Source organism: Pleurodeles waltl, chromosome 12 (assembly GCF_031143425.1).
Source record: "Pleurodeles waltl isolate 20211129_DDA chromosome 12, aPleWal1.hap1.20221129, whole genome shotgun sequence".
Taxonomy (NCBI): domain Eukaryota; kingdom Metazoa; phylum Chordata; class Amphibia; order Caudata; family Salamandridae; genus Pleurodeles; species Pleurodeles waltl.
The window spans coordinates 562214612-562229740 of NC_090451.1; the positions used below are offsets into that span (position 1 = coordinate 562214612).

General features: G+C 47.2%; 1 protein-coding gene across 4 annotated transcripts in view; it reads left to right on the top strand.

Annotated features, from left to right (window-relative positions):
- The first annotated feature begins 12586 nt into the window (after positions 1-12586).
- TPPP3 (tubulin polymerization promoting protein family member 3) overlaps positions 12587-15129 on the top strand; it is a 175980-nt gene continuing 173437 nt past the window's right edge. The window contains exon 1 of one of the 4 annotated variants that reach the window (XM_069217666.1): positions 12587-12920. The gene's annotated coding sequence lies outside the window, so the exon portion shown is untranslated. Of the gene's footprint in view, positions 13293-15129 lie in introns of all 4 variants that reach the window. The other 3 variants (XM_069217667.1, XM_069217665.1, XM_069217668.1) reach the window with 3 other exon arrangements.

A 15129-nucleotide genomic window follows, 5' to 3' on the forward strand; every position in this document is an offset into this window, starting at 1 on the left:
TATTGAGGTACCAGGCGAACGATTAGGTTCTTTGTTGGCATCAGCCACCAATTTCCAAAATTTTGAGGTGTCATTTGTTTTAGCAGACTCCAGGAGGGAAATACATCTAGATTCATCCCATGTCCTGCGGGCTCTGCCTTGTTCCTGTTTATAATCTTTCCTGGCTTCCCTTATGTGATCTGACTGGCCTCCTCTTAAAGCTCTCAGCAGTTTGTGCTGTGCTTCCCTGCATGCGGCGTTGAACCACCTTGCATTGCACTTCTCTTTAACTTCTTTTACAGACTCTTTGGTAAAAAGGTTTTTTAGAGAATTAAAGAAACGTGTGTGGGCTGCTATAAGCCCACCACTGTCTTCTAGAGGCTGAGATATACAATCCATGTGATCAGCCAGCTGCCTGTACGCAGATGCCAAGGTGGCTGTATCGGTGTTCGGGGATTCCCATCTAACATTTCGTCTATTATTGGTCAATGCAAGCTGGTGTTCGTGGGTCTTGGAACAGGAAACTTCAAGTAGGGGTAATAGGTTCCTAAGAGATAAAATCAGTGGTTCATGGTCACTTTCCTCATGTTCTACAATATTCATGTCAGCCATATAGCCCCACAGGCGGACATCAAGCAAAATATAGTCTATCTGGCTCTTCTGTGCCCCGCGTCTAAATGTGTGGTGAAGATTAGGGTCCGAGCGGGAGCGACCATTGCAAGCCCGCAGTCCATGTGCCAATGTAATGTCCACAACCTGGTGTGTTAATCTATTTATTTTTGGTCTTTTGCTTGATACCAATTGAGGTATACCCCAGTAAGCATCTTCATCTTTGTATAATTCCTGGGCCAGCAAGTAGGGTTCAAAAGTGGTATTGAAATCTCCAGCAATAAGAATAAAGTGGGAAGGTGATTTACAAGAAAGAAAGCTGTCCAAAATAGTCAGTGTGTCGGACTCGTTTTTGCTACCCAGGCTCCTATTATAAATATTGATTATTAAGAGTGGTTTCTCGCTAAGGGATGGTATTGATAAGCCCATTAAATCAGGGCAGCCCAAGTCAATTGTTTCAATCCGACATTTAAAGGAGCAGCTGAGCCATATAAGCAGGCCACCTGAGGGTCTCCCTGAATTCACCTTAGTGGCTGGGATCCAATAACTTTTATAACCAATTCTGTATTTGGGCTCCAATGCCCATGTTTCTTGGAAAAGACATATTTTGTGTTCGTCTATGAATTTGCCCCATTCAGGGTTGTTCATTTTATTCTCCAACCCTGCAATATTCCAACTAAGGATGGTATCTAGGCCATCTATTTTGTCATGGGGAGCTTCGGCCACAGGGTTCTCTCTTGCCAATGGGGTACCTTGGAGAAGTTTTATACCCTTTTCAATCGTAACTATGCCAGTCAGGTTTGGGTTTCCCACTACTGTATTGCCTAATGTATTTCTTGCCCCGTCTAGATCGGGGGGTGGCGTGAGCAGTTCGAGTGTCTGAAATGTTGGTGGATATCCAAGTTTGCTAAGATCTGATAAATCTGTGGCTAAATTGGTCTCAATCACCTTGCACTTCTTATTTGCACCCCCAATACAGTTTTCAAAACACTTAGAAAGATCTGGCAGAGCAGGTACGAAAATTGGCGTAGGGTCTCTGCCGTCTACAGTAGGGGTTTGTTGGACCTCAGGGTTGCCTTGCCCTATTTCGTGAGTTTCATTATTTCCGACTATAGGGTGCTTTTTATCCCAAGTGTTTGAACCTTGAGGCTGAAGTGAGCTGTACTCAGTGCTGTTTTTTAGTCAATCATTTTCAGAGAGCGAGAGCGAAAAAGGGCTACATCTCGGCTGAGAGTCGGATTGCATCTGTGCCCTAGTGGGACCTCTGAGTGACATTGTTGCCCCCTTAGTAGTTGGTACAGCTATATGAGGGTAAAAAGCCTGGAGCCTACAAAGTGAGGTTGCTCCCCCTTGAGGGTTGGAGTAACACACATTCAAGGAAAGCTGTTGGACAAGGAAAGGCGCATTGAAGTTAATAACAATACAGTCCCCTGTACCGGGGTTTTTGAGTGGACCCACCCAACCCACCCGCCTCACCATTAATATTGAGGGTATCATATGGAAAGGAAATCTAGCATATTTGTGTAGCCAGTGAATGGCCTTATTTTTCAGTTCTGTAAATGATTCGGGGATATTAGGCTTAAGTCTAGGAACATTCGTGATAACAAGCACATAAGGACAAGCTTCCGGTGGTAGGTGTAAGGTTCTCATATTGGATCCTAGATCCCTATGCATCCGGTCTGCTGGAGGGTTGGTATAGTCCTTGCACAGTTTTGTGTCCATGTTTATGGAAGAAGCAATTTCATCAGTCCGCCTTGGGAAGAGAGGGTCACTCTTTGAGTGCCAAGTTTTAGGGGAGTTGGCCAATCTATCAGTAGAAGTCTTCACTGGTTGATGCGAAGAATCAGGGCAAAGTGATTGAGGGTTGTGAACCGTGCTTGGTGGTAGAAGAGGGCTGCTGGCACTGTTGGCTGGAGGGCATGGGGGAAGATGTTGTTGCGAATATTGTAAATCCGATGAGGTAGCGGTGGTTGGCTGATTGAGTTTGATGAGAACGTCGAGTTTCTCCTCAATATCTGATAGGCGAGTTGTTATAGGGTTTAATTTTTTGGAGAGCTCGTCTTTTATCAAATCTATTATGAAAGCTATGTCTAGGCTGCCGTTATTTGTAGCTTGGGCAGGTGTGCAGTCCTTGGTCCGAGTAGGCACGGCATGATTGGGGGAGTTCAGAACACGGGCCCGTTTATTCTTTAGGTTCACCTCCCCACATTTCCTTTTGCCCTTTGAACTGTGCTTTGGGGAGGGTACAGGCCTATCTGGCATAGGCTGTGAAGTTTCTAAAGAATGTATGGCTTTGTCCAGGGGCTCTGCGAGGGGCATTCGGGTAATTTGGGTATTTGGTGGTGGGGTTGCCAGTGTAGGCTGGAAAACTGGTGGGTAAAAATGTTGTGGTGGGGTTTTCGATGAAGCATTCGTTGGTGGGGGAGCAGTCAATCGGCGCTCCACCAATTCAATTTCTTTTTCTAATGCCCCTACCGCTTTTTGGAGGAAGCCATCTAGAGTCTTGTTGTTACCAGCTTTTTCCAAAGGCATCCCCCCCTTCCGTCTGCCCATCTTGTTTTGGTAAGACTCTTAGGTCCAGCCCCAGAGTTTGACAGTCTGTTTCCGTGGGTGTTTTTCTTCTCCTTTTCCCACCCTAATTTTGCTCTATTAGGGCTTTTATTAAAAAAAAGCTGAGACGCCAGAAGGGCCTGAAGAACTGCTCACCTATATTAGGAAGGTGACGGTAGGTAAAGTATGATCATCCGCTGGTCACCCACCTCAGGAGTCGGGATAAAAATGGTGTGGCCCAGCCCGGCCTCCTCCGGTCGCTGACGGGCGCAGGACTGGCCCGCCTTTGGCCCGGGCTTCGCCCTGGCGCCGCCCGCGCTGCGGGAGCGCAAAGAAAGTTTAAAGGGCGCCTGCCCGTAAGGCTCCTCCTCCCGGCAGGCACACAGCGCTTCCCGCGACGGCGGGAGCGCGGAGAAAGTTTAAAGGGCTCCTGCCCGTAAGGCTCCTCCTCCCGGCAGGCACACAGCGCTTCCCGCGACGGCGGGAGCGCGAAGAAAGTTTAAAGGGCTCCTGCCCGTAAGGCTCCTCCTCCCGGCAGGCACACAGCGCTTCCCGCGACGGCGGGAGCGCGGAGAAAGTTTAAAGGGCTCCTGCCCGTAAGGCTCCTTCTCCCGGCAGGCACACAGCGCAGCCGTAGAACAAGTACAAGCAAGACAGGTGCATCAGGTGTTTGGGCTTCTCCAAAGCACGCGACGCCACAGGTGATGGCTGCAGTTCCTGTGCCGCCCTGGGGTTAGCCGGGAACGGCGCGGGAGGGGCGGTGATCTGACGGCGACCTGGGGCTCCTGCCAGCTCTCTCCTTACATTAATCCCCTCTCGTATGTTGATTCAACGAGTGCTCAGTCTGCTCTGCGGCCTTCCTCTTAACAGATTCTCTTTCCACTGAAACGTGGTTCATTTCTTCTTCCCGGTACTTTCTCTAACATCTGACCTCTTCCCCTCCTAGTCGGCCCTCTCTTCCCTCACGCGTTACTCCCTTCTCTTCCTCACTCCCTCTTTCATCACACTCCCTGCCTGATATCCCTTTTGATATCCCTTTTGAATATGAAGGCCTATCTCCTGGCCAAGGCCCTACCAAACAGACTGCACCCTGATCAGGCTTGCTTTATGCTGGGTCATGCCCTGTGACAGAATATCCGGTGGGTCTTGAACGCCCATGGTCTCGCAGGCCGCTTGGGACAGCCTGCGGCTATAATCTCGGCTGATATGGACAGGACATTTGACTCTGTATATTGGGACTTCCTGTTCATTATGCTGCGAAGATTGAACTTTGGGCCCAGATTTGTTTCTTATGTCCGATTGCTGTATACTAATCTGACAGATGCAGTACGCATTGCAGGTTGTGTTTTGGGGACCTTCCTGATCTAGCGTGGTACACACTTAAGATGCCCTATCTCTCTGTTGTTATTTGCGCTAGTGGTCGAGCCCTAACCGTGTGGGTCAGAATGGACGCTCAGGTACGGGGCTTTGACTGGAGCCCAGATTGCTCAAATAGGATTACACTGTATGCGGATGACATATTGTTTTTCATTACAGACCAGGAATCTATGAGTCGTCGTATTCTTTAAATTATACAAATCTTCTGCGAAACATAGGGTCCCTTCATGAACAACTCTAAATCATCAATACTGCAGCTTGAATGGGTACATGGGGCCTTTTGCACTGGCGCTAGAAAATGGTTGGAGGGGAGGGCATCAAATACTTGGGGGTTCACTTGTCACCTGGCGTGGGTTGGTCACAGGCCAGAAATATAGAACTGGCAGTTATGCGGGTAAAGGACGAAGTTAAAACATGGTCGCTCCTTCCCTTATCCCTGATGGGTCGATCAGCCATTTTTAAGATGGTCTCTCTTCCCAGACTGTTGTTTAATGTACAAAATTATCCATTCGCCATTTCCTGAGACTGGTCCTGGCATATCAACTCCAGTCTTTCAGAGTTCCTCTGGAATGGGGGAACCGCTATCAATCCACCTATATTGGAAGCATTGCCTTTGCTGGCATGTACTCCTACTATGCAGCTTCCCAACTATTGATAATTAATCAGTGGTGGCATGACCACCATGGAGACCCGGCATACGTGACTGAGAAATGGGCCATTGACAACACCCCATTGTTGAACTATCTGTCTGGCAATGTCAAAATCAATCGTCTTCCCTCAGCAACACGGGTAGTCCTCAACACCTGGCGAGGCTCATTAGGACACATGGGATGGTGGGGCAAAGTTAATGAATGGATTCCAATATGGCATGGTACAGCTTTGTGGCAGGTGGCTCACCTGGAGGGGTTTGGGAGGTGCGACTCTTGGTGATGTTGTGAACGGCACAATCCTGAAATTCTTCCAGGAACTCCAACAACACTGACAATTGCACTGCAGCCAATTTCATTGTTACTTACAGCTTAGACACACCATTGCTCCGTACAACAAATCAACAAATACCTTGACACAGTCCCAGAGTTCAATCCACTAGAGGGCAAACTCCGGTTAGGAGACTTATGGGACCACAAAATCTCCAAAATATATTGATCCTTGGTTATAAATAGCACACATACACTCACTGCACTCAGGCAATCCTGGGAGGCGGGCATAGACACCCTAGACGATGATGATTGGTCAGGGGCAGTGTAAGCGCATGTTTAAATGCATTATTCAATTCAAGTACCTTCACAGGACCAATTAATTGAGACATCGCCTATGACGCATGAAGGCATTCCCCTTTATGCCTATGGTGTTAGACGGTGGATGACACTTTCAAACATACTGTGTGGGACTGCATGTACTGGATCGCTTTTGGCGGGAAGTCATTGGCTGCCTCGGTGAGGTACTTTTCTGGACCATTCCACAGGACGCCAGACTGACTATACTACATATCACTGACAGACTCAGTGGCAATAGACAGAAATGCGCACTCCTTTTCCTGGGCCTAACTGTAGCTAAAAGGAACATAGCACAGGCATGAAAGTCAGATTGTGCACCCTCCTCAACAGTGTGGAAGCAGGGCCTTGACTGTAGCAATAGGCTTGAAATCGCAGTGTTCTAGGCGAAGGGATGCCCACATAAATTTGGCAGAAGTGGGCCATCCACAGCGGCATAGTGCTGGAACCTCTGGGACCTGTCTGTGCTTATCATTCCTGCTTGGAAGGAGAGGCCAGGAATTACTGTGCCACGTAACAAGACCAGGACCATCTGCTGTATACTGTTCATTTTGGGAATTCAGGGACCGGGAGATGAGTGGGGAGGGTTGGTGATTGTTTTTGCCTGATTTATGTTAATGTTTTGATTTTATTACTGCATAATGCCTTCTGTATCCTGACGGCCTGCTGGCCAGATTATGTGGAAAATGTAATAAAATCAGTTTCCATCAAAAAAGTCTGGCAGGCAAGCAATACATGCATGGTGTCACAAATCGAGATGCCACAGTTGCAAACAAGCAAGTTGGAAGGTTTCCACCAAACCCCCTTCGGAAACAAGAGCTGGTGAAAAATGTTCAACCTAAGAAATATCAGGCAGCAATATTGCCTACTACGCATGTTCAGGAGCAAATAGTGGTCTATCCACCTGACAGATGTGACCAAGACATACTTGTGCATGGTCTGCTTTGTCACAGCAGAATTTTTCTGTTCAGCTGTCACACTCTGAGAGAAAGCCCATTAGACCCACGCAAGATCACTTTTCACTATGTCCCTAAGGTTGCTAAAAAGACCTGGTTGCCCTAATTCATGAAAAGGTTTCTTACCATGTTGTAGCCATGGGATTTGGGCTGCATTCTCTAAAAGCAAACAATCCTGGAGTATGAGCCTAATAAAATGTAAATTCTCCTTATGCCACACAGAACACCATAGTAAAAGTGGACAAACATGAATAAAATCTGTAATGAAGGACATATCTTTGTGCATAATTTTGGTGGGAGTTCCCTGGCCAACGGCCAGTAGATTTCTCAAGAACTTATTTCAATCACCTGGACGTGGTTGATATTAGCATACCCCCAGATTTCACAGCCACAGGTAGCCATCAGGATGCATTTAGCCTTGTATGCATCTAATAAATGGTTGGGGGGCTTATACCCAATGTGTCTGGCAAAGTTTTATAGCCCTGAGATGGCTCTTTGTAGATTCCATCCGTTTTTCATGAGTAGAGGTTTCCAACTGAGACCCGGATTAAGTAACAGACCCAGATAAGAGAACTTTTCCACTCTAGGTAAAACCTGACCCTGTGCTGAAAGATTGCAAGATTTTGCACTCTTGGGGCCTACCATTATAAAATGTTGCTTCTTAAAATTTGTGGATAAGTCCAAACTAATCATAAAATCGCTAAATGTGTCTAAAAGTCGTTGGAGGCTGATAGCTGTACAAGCAATTAGAACGGCATCTTCAGCATGTAAAGGCCCTCCTCTTCCACCAATTCTGGGGACATAGGATCCAGTGTCAATTAGCACCTACTCTAGCCGACTTATATACATGATAAACAAAGAAAGGGCAAGAGTGCAGCCCAGGCGGACACCTTTTTAAAGTTCAAAGGACTAGGAATACTCCCTATCAGGTCTGTTTCTAACCACCCCTGTTAGACCACTAAGTAGGTCTCTCATAAAGGAAACGAGTGCCTACTCCACCCCCAAGAACCCCAGCTCAGTCCAGAGTTTATCACTGTAAACACAGTCAAAAGCTGAGCTGAGGTCCATAAAGGCAAGTGGACAGAACCCCCTTTAGCCCTGGTGTATTTAGATGTCAAAAGATGCAAATGTAAGGTCTGCTTGGCTGTACCTCTCTCGGGTCTAAACCCATATTGCAGGTCACAGAGGATTCCCTTTTCATTAGCCCAGGTAGTAAGTCTCTCCAAAATCACTTTGCCCATAATCTTCACTTTGATGTTGATCAGGGAAATTGGCCTATAGCATGCGGGGTCCGTTCTGTCTCTTTTTTTTAATATAGGGAATATTACTGATTGTTTTAAGGGCAATAGATGAAGATCTCTGATGGCCGCATTTATGTAAAGTTAAAACTGGGGCTCAGAGGTTCACTAGAGATTTTAGCAAGTTGCCCGGGACCCCATTGGCACCTGGGGCCTTACCCTGCGGTAAACATGACTTTGCCTGTTTAACATCTGACAGGTGGATAGTAAGTATATCAGTGTTGTTGTAAGGGTGCGGCAGAGGCTCGGATCTCTCAGAGCCGTAGAGGGATGAGAAATGGTTTACTAAGGCCTAAGCCCGTGACAGAGACTGCCTGATCTGGCAGCCAATCTTCCTTAAAGAAGGAGTGATTCAGGACCTCCCAGCACTTGCTGCTATCCTTTAATGCGCTAGCCACTACCAGCTCAGCCCACAATTCTTTCTAAAGCTGCAGTTTCCCATTATCAACAGCTGCTTTATACTGTATGCTGATCTATAACTTTTAACCTCATCCCTATCTCGTGGGGTACTTTTGAGTGATATAAAGGGCTCCTTTTCTCTGGTGCAATTTTAATCAACCCACCTACAGGGCTTGGACTGGCCTGCTCATCCGAAGTTAATACGTGTCTGTTTAATATACTCGCAGATTGAGTCAAAGGCTTTGAGAATTTAAATATCTGAAGCCTCATCATTAGGCAAATTTTAAACTCCTCCTGGCATGACGACAACATATTGCCATTGAATTCCTCAGGGAATAACATCTCCTAATGTAAACCTACACCCTCTGTCTTTGGTGGTGACTAAAGTTTTTTATAGATCGCTTATGCCCGAGAACTGCTTCTCCCATGCAAAAAAACGTGAGAAAAAAGAAAAACGCCCCTGGGATACAGGATATTATCAATAATGGTCTCCACTTCATGGGCCTTAAAAGTGGGGACACCATCCAGCCATATAAATGCACTTATAGACAGAAGGTTAAGTAAATTAAAATTAGCAGTCACATCATTTAGGATATAACCCTGGGGAGAATTCTCAACATGAACCTGTACAACAGGGAGACCCTCTGTGTCCTTGGGGTCGTATAGGAAGAAATCCCTGCACAGATGTAAATTAAAGTCCCCAGGCACAATTAGCTCAATCTGTTGGATGGGAGGAGAAAGAAAGAAAGCATTAAAAAAACCTGCCCGCTTCCTCCAAAATCTCTAAATTCTCTTTCCAATTAATAGGATTATATACATTGATGCAAAGAACGGTTAAATGATGGCCAAAGTTCAATAGAACTGCTAGACAGTGGAGGGAATTGGTGGGAATCATCTTGAGGTTGCAAACCAGATCCAAATTCACACGTGTCACTAGACCCCCTCCAGCTCTGCCACTTGGGGATGGAATGCCCTTTATACTAAAGAGTTCTGCTTTGATGTCCCACGTCTCCTGTAGATTAATGATGTGGGATTTGAGAAAACTCATTAATTCAAGGTCCCCTGATTTACCCTGGATCCCCGCTATATTCCCGCTCAGGACTTTTAACAGTCTAGAGGTCCTGCTATCATTTGCACTGGCCAGGGCAGGGTCAACTCAATCAGATCCCAGTCACTTTTGTATGTTCAGCCCATCAATGCTTGAAAACGATTGTGCAAGGGGATGGTATGGCTCTGCAGCTTGGCAGAATTATAACTTGCTACCCATCCTCTGAAAAAAATGTTTCTTTATGGCGAACCCCTCCCTTACCACTGGGGGTTTATAAAAAAAGCCAAGTGGAAGCACAGAGATTACGCCAGGCGAGAAATGGAGGGATGAGAGTTCTCTCAAAATAGAGCTCACTCTCAAGGGGTTGATCAAAGTTGACCACAATGCAGTCAACACCCATAGCTTTGGGGCTGTTCCCAATCCAAACTCTTCTCCTCATCATAATTTTTACATCAAATAGCTTCTGGAAATGAAGATTGGGAAATCTCCCTGCTAGCCAGTGGACCACCTTGTTTTCAGCTTGGCTGCAAGATTCTATTTCAACCTGGTTCAATGGTAGTACATTGGCTAAAACTAATACATATGGTGCACAAGCTGGGGGGAGTTAGACAACCACCTCATTGGGAGCAGAGGCCAATGGGGGTCTGGTTGAAATTTGAACATTGTTTCTCCTCCTGCTGGATTCCAGATGTCTTGTGTGGACATTAGGAGAGAAATACCCACTTTGCACCCACCCCCAACACCTTGGACAAAGAGCCCAATGGGGAGGGAGAGGTAACTCTGGCACAGAATTCCCAATTTGCTAGAATCTAACACTCCTATTACTATATGTACTCAGCGGCAGCCGCCACAAATCTCAAGGGGTGGGGTGGAGCGAGGGAGGGACAGGAGGAATAAAAAATAATTTACCTTACCTACTACCATCACCACCGCCGCCACCTCCTGCCGCCTTGACCCCCTTCTGTCCCATCTACTGGGACATCAGCATAGTCTCTCCAGCAATCCTGGTGCTGCTTTCATGGTAAACCTAGCATGAAGGCAGCGCCAGGATTGGCCTCTGCGACTTAGATTGTCACTCAGACACAACCCTGGAGTCTGTGAATTTTCTCCAGCCCGGCTGTTAAACACAGCCTGGCTGGAGAAACCTAAGTGTTCATGTGTGTTTGATCGGCCTAAGATGGCCAGCCAAACACACATGCACACTTAGGTGCACTCTCTCTTCATCCCCCTCCCACCTCCTGTGGCCCAGACCCACCTCTCCCTGCTGGGTGAGCCAGCAGCTGAAAGATAAAATGATAAATATAATTTTATCTTTCAGCTCCTGGCTTAGCCAGGGAGCAACGCTCCTTCGTCATTGCAAAGGAGCTGCCTCTGCCTGCACTAAGCAGTGGTAAATAGGAGAAGAGTCTTCTTTGCAGGGTAGGGGCATTGGAAGATTGTAAGTGGAAGGGGAAATGAGAAGAAGTATCCTGTGGGGGGAGGATACCCCGTGCCTTAGAAAAAACATGGGAGCAGTTTGGGGCAGAGGCCTGAGTGCTACTGCTGCTGAAGCCTCAAGTGATCCTTCAGAATGGGGAATAACAGTGTAAACACAGAATTATCATGTGATATTCCATGTTGTATTCCCCATTCCAAGTGGCTTATTGCACACATTTACCACCTGCTCTGAGTAGATGGTGCCCTCAATTGAGGAGGGCCAAGAAAGCATGGGACGGAAAGAGAAGAAAAGTTTCAGCAAGGGAAGGAGGGTCTAGAGGGCAAAGAAGAACAAGGGATGAGAAAGAAAAGGGAATGCTTCTTCCTCACCAGAGAAAAACGGACAGCTGGGACTGGAGGATGAGACTTGGCTGTTTATGCAGCCAAAGCATCAAGCTATGTTGCAGCTTCCCATTTAGGTGTGAGTCCAATTCAAAACCGCCTTCATTATTCACAGGGTGCTGCACACTTCTTCACCCTCCTCTCTAAAGGAGAAACTGAAAATCTCTGGAGCAAATATGAGTTCCAGAAATGCCCATTCCTTGCTCCTGGAACCCCCCACCTTCACTCGAGAATGATACATGAGCCAGTCATTCTCTGGTAGTGCCACAAAAATGTTGAACTCTCTGCCTCTCCAGTTGCCAAGCCATCTTCAAAACGGACCACAGGCTCCTCCTATTTGACAGACATCTGAGTTAATCACCTGTGACAATACTTAAGTACTCTATCCACCAGATCCTTATTTATGTGACCCCCACCATCTAAATTGATGCTTTAACTTTGTACGACCTTTGACCAGCTGCTGTGATTGTCTTATGATGTAACGTTTGCACGCATCTACTGATGTAAACGTCCCTGTTTAATATTGTAATTGGAGCTTGCTGTAACCCATGTATCTTCCTACTGTTGCAAAGCGCTTTGATGCCTTCGGGATTAATCCATGCTACAAAAACTGCAAAAATTAAAAATAGAACGTCCAGCAGGTAAAATGGGGTCTGGTGTTCCTGCACGCAGAAAACTCCAGTGCAAAAACACTGCGCTGTTTGTGATTGGGCAGAGTGAATTCCACATGACTGGTTTGTTCCGTACAGTTCGTAAGCAGGCCTTATTGGTTGACAGTTTTATGAGGGAAATGGTTGGAGCTGTGATTTCACAAAATTCGAAGACTTGAGTTCCTCTTTCCATAGCCTGTGTTCTTGTTCTCTGCACAATAACCTGCTCCCCCTAAAAACAGCATTCCACATCACCTCGCTTTTTCCCTCCAGACAATCTGAACACCTTGAAGGCAGAAGACAGCTAGACCAGGGGTAAGAGCGGGATTCTGTTCTCTTTGAAGGTCCACTGCAGGAAGAGTCATCAAGATATGCCAGATGGTGGAGCACCTCCTGGTAAGCCCTCATGTCCTATCTTCAAATCCCAAAATGTTTGGTTCAAGGTGGGTGCAGTAGCACCTATCGTTGACGCACAAAAACACAACATTGTGCAGTCTGTGTGCCTCAGATCAGCAGTCACCATCACTCAGTGTGTATGGCCGGCAACTGCTGCAGGCAGGGAAGGGTTACAGAATGTAGGAGGGCGAAGAGAAGCTTCTCGCAGCCCCTCGTTGAAGCGCAGCAGCATTACTTGGTCGGGAAGCAATAACAAGGCACATCCCTCAGGTCTCTGGCGAGGAGGCTACAAGATTTGGGCTTGGTCAATGACCTTGGCTACTCTCACTGCGTTAGATCGCTGATGGTGCACTCCCTAGATGTTTAACAGGATGTCTCTATGGATACAGGCATAAACAGAAGATAATAGCCCCGCAGCGTTTATAGCAGCCGTTCATTCTGGAGACTAGGCGGGAGCAGGGCTGGGCTGCTGAGATTCGCACAGCGACAGAGAGGTAAGAGCCACACAGGCTTCCACTGCTCAGTGCCGTCCCTCCGAGGGAATCAGAGGTAGGCGCTACTACAGGGTGAGCAGTGTTTCCCAGTCTTTTTTAATGTTTTAAGGCACTTGCTCAATGAGATAATGAATCGGCTGCAGATGTCTGAGATTAACCCTTCCGATCTCAGTTTTAAATCTCAGTAATAACCTCGGCAAATTAATACTTGTTTTAGTGGATCTGCAAACAAAATACTGGAGGTAAAATCTCTACAAAGAACACGTTGCTGTCGTTAAAGCGCTGTCCTGTTGGGCTCAGAACGAGCTGGTCAGTTATTTGGCTGGGGCCTTTGGAAGGAAATGTCAGTGTCTTGCACATGCGGTCCTGACGAGACTCTCCAGGCGTGAGACCAGTATCCTGGCGTGGAGCAGGCAAGAGACTTCTGTACTGGTGACCGATGAGGTGGGAGTGAGCACTTGCACAATTATTCAAGGGGTGTTTTTCTGTACAGACAAGAGTTGGGTTTGAAATAGCTGTAATGGAAACAACTGCGAATGCTAAAATGTAAATAACGTGCTGGGCGTCCACGTTCCGGTCTGCGGATAATTCAGTCATGGTTTCCGAGGAGCTTCGAGCCGGGGATATTAATAACATCAATTTGCTGGCGGGGTCATATACACAGAGAGGCGGGCGCACGGTCGCCTCGCTCCCCGCACATCAGCTCAACGCCCCTCGTTTCATCCACATTGGATCGGTAACAGGCTGAATCTGAAAGCGCTGCTTGGGCGTACGGGCTCGGCTCGAGAGAATGTACACCGAGAGGAGCTGGGCAGGTATTGCGGCTGAAGTTAGGACTCACAGACCGAGGAGTTCCTTTCGGACACCAAGACTGTGTAACGAGCTTGGGCAGAGAGATTGTGTAGCGTGCAAGGAGCTTCTTGGGGCACATGCACTGCGAAGAGCCGGGACGCAGACAGTGTTTGCGGAATTTAGGCACCTAGACAGCGCGGAGATTGCTTTGGGCGCAGACTGCGTGAGTCGTTTAGACTCAGGCCGTGTGGAGCTTGCACCACAAAGACTGCGTGAGGCCCTTCAGCAGGTGGTACATGTTTGCGTTAAACCCCTCGGTAAAGAGAACGGCACGCAGAATACCGCAGGGTGATTCCGCAGCTGCACGGCTATCACCCATTCCAAGAGAAGTTAACTCATAATAGGAGTAAAATGGCAGAGCCGCCTGAACAGTAACTCCGGCCAGCCAGAATCTCTGCACATTTGATTTACTCCGAGCCTTCGCCTGACAAGGTTATACTGTCATGGAGAAAGTTAGTCTCCAACTCCCCCGGTCTGCCACCTTTCAAAATTCTAAAGCTCAAGTGCTTAGGGCATTCAGTAGCGTCCCATAAAAATACACTGCTCCTTGTATCTGTACCCTTTATGCCGTACTCAACAGTTACCCCACTAGCTGGTAACAGCGCTATATAAAGAAATAACTTGGCAACACTCCCCTTGTCAGCCGCTCTGTTGGCCCCCAGCAGTCAGCGCCACCTGCGCCCCAGAAGCAACTTGGTAGGATGCTGACGCATTACCAGCCTAACATACTGCATCGTGACTGAACACTACGACATAACGATGTTTTAATACCTCTCTAAAACATAAATAACATTGCATAACAACAGGGGAATCTCGAGGTGCAGCCTTTTTCCCAGGAGTACTGCATTCAGGATTGCTGTCCTGAACTTCAGCATCCCATTCACATGTAAGCCCCCCTCTATCCCCCGCTTGATCCCGCAGTGAGATCAGCGGTCTGGGCCTCACATCACTGTGTTGCTGGGGTAACCGGAGAACACAACATTGGCATGATTACTGTGCTGGTAGCCCGCTCGCGCGGGTGATTTGACCGGGGGGAGGGGGGCGGGGCGGTAACATAGTTATAGACAAGGCACATTTCTGAATGAGAGAATTACTATAATGAACACATGCATAATGGACAGTTACATCGGTCCAGAGTTTATACAAGATACATTTGAGGGTATTCGCATTTAATAGTGAAGGAAAATCATTTGTAATACGTTCACATTTTCTGTTATATCACGATTAACGCTTTCTAAACAAGGAAACATACACACCATCCATGCAGCCATAATAATACCGGCATAGTGTACAGCAATCATACAGGATATATGCATTCCTCGTTTCTCATCCTTCATCCCTCACTTCTTATCCACACCTCCTAGCCATCATCCCCCGCCAATCATCCTGCATTCCCCACCCCCCATTCCTGCTTATTATCCCTCAATCA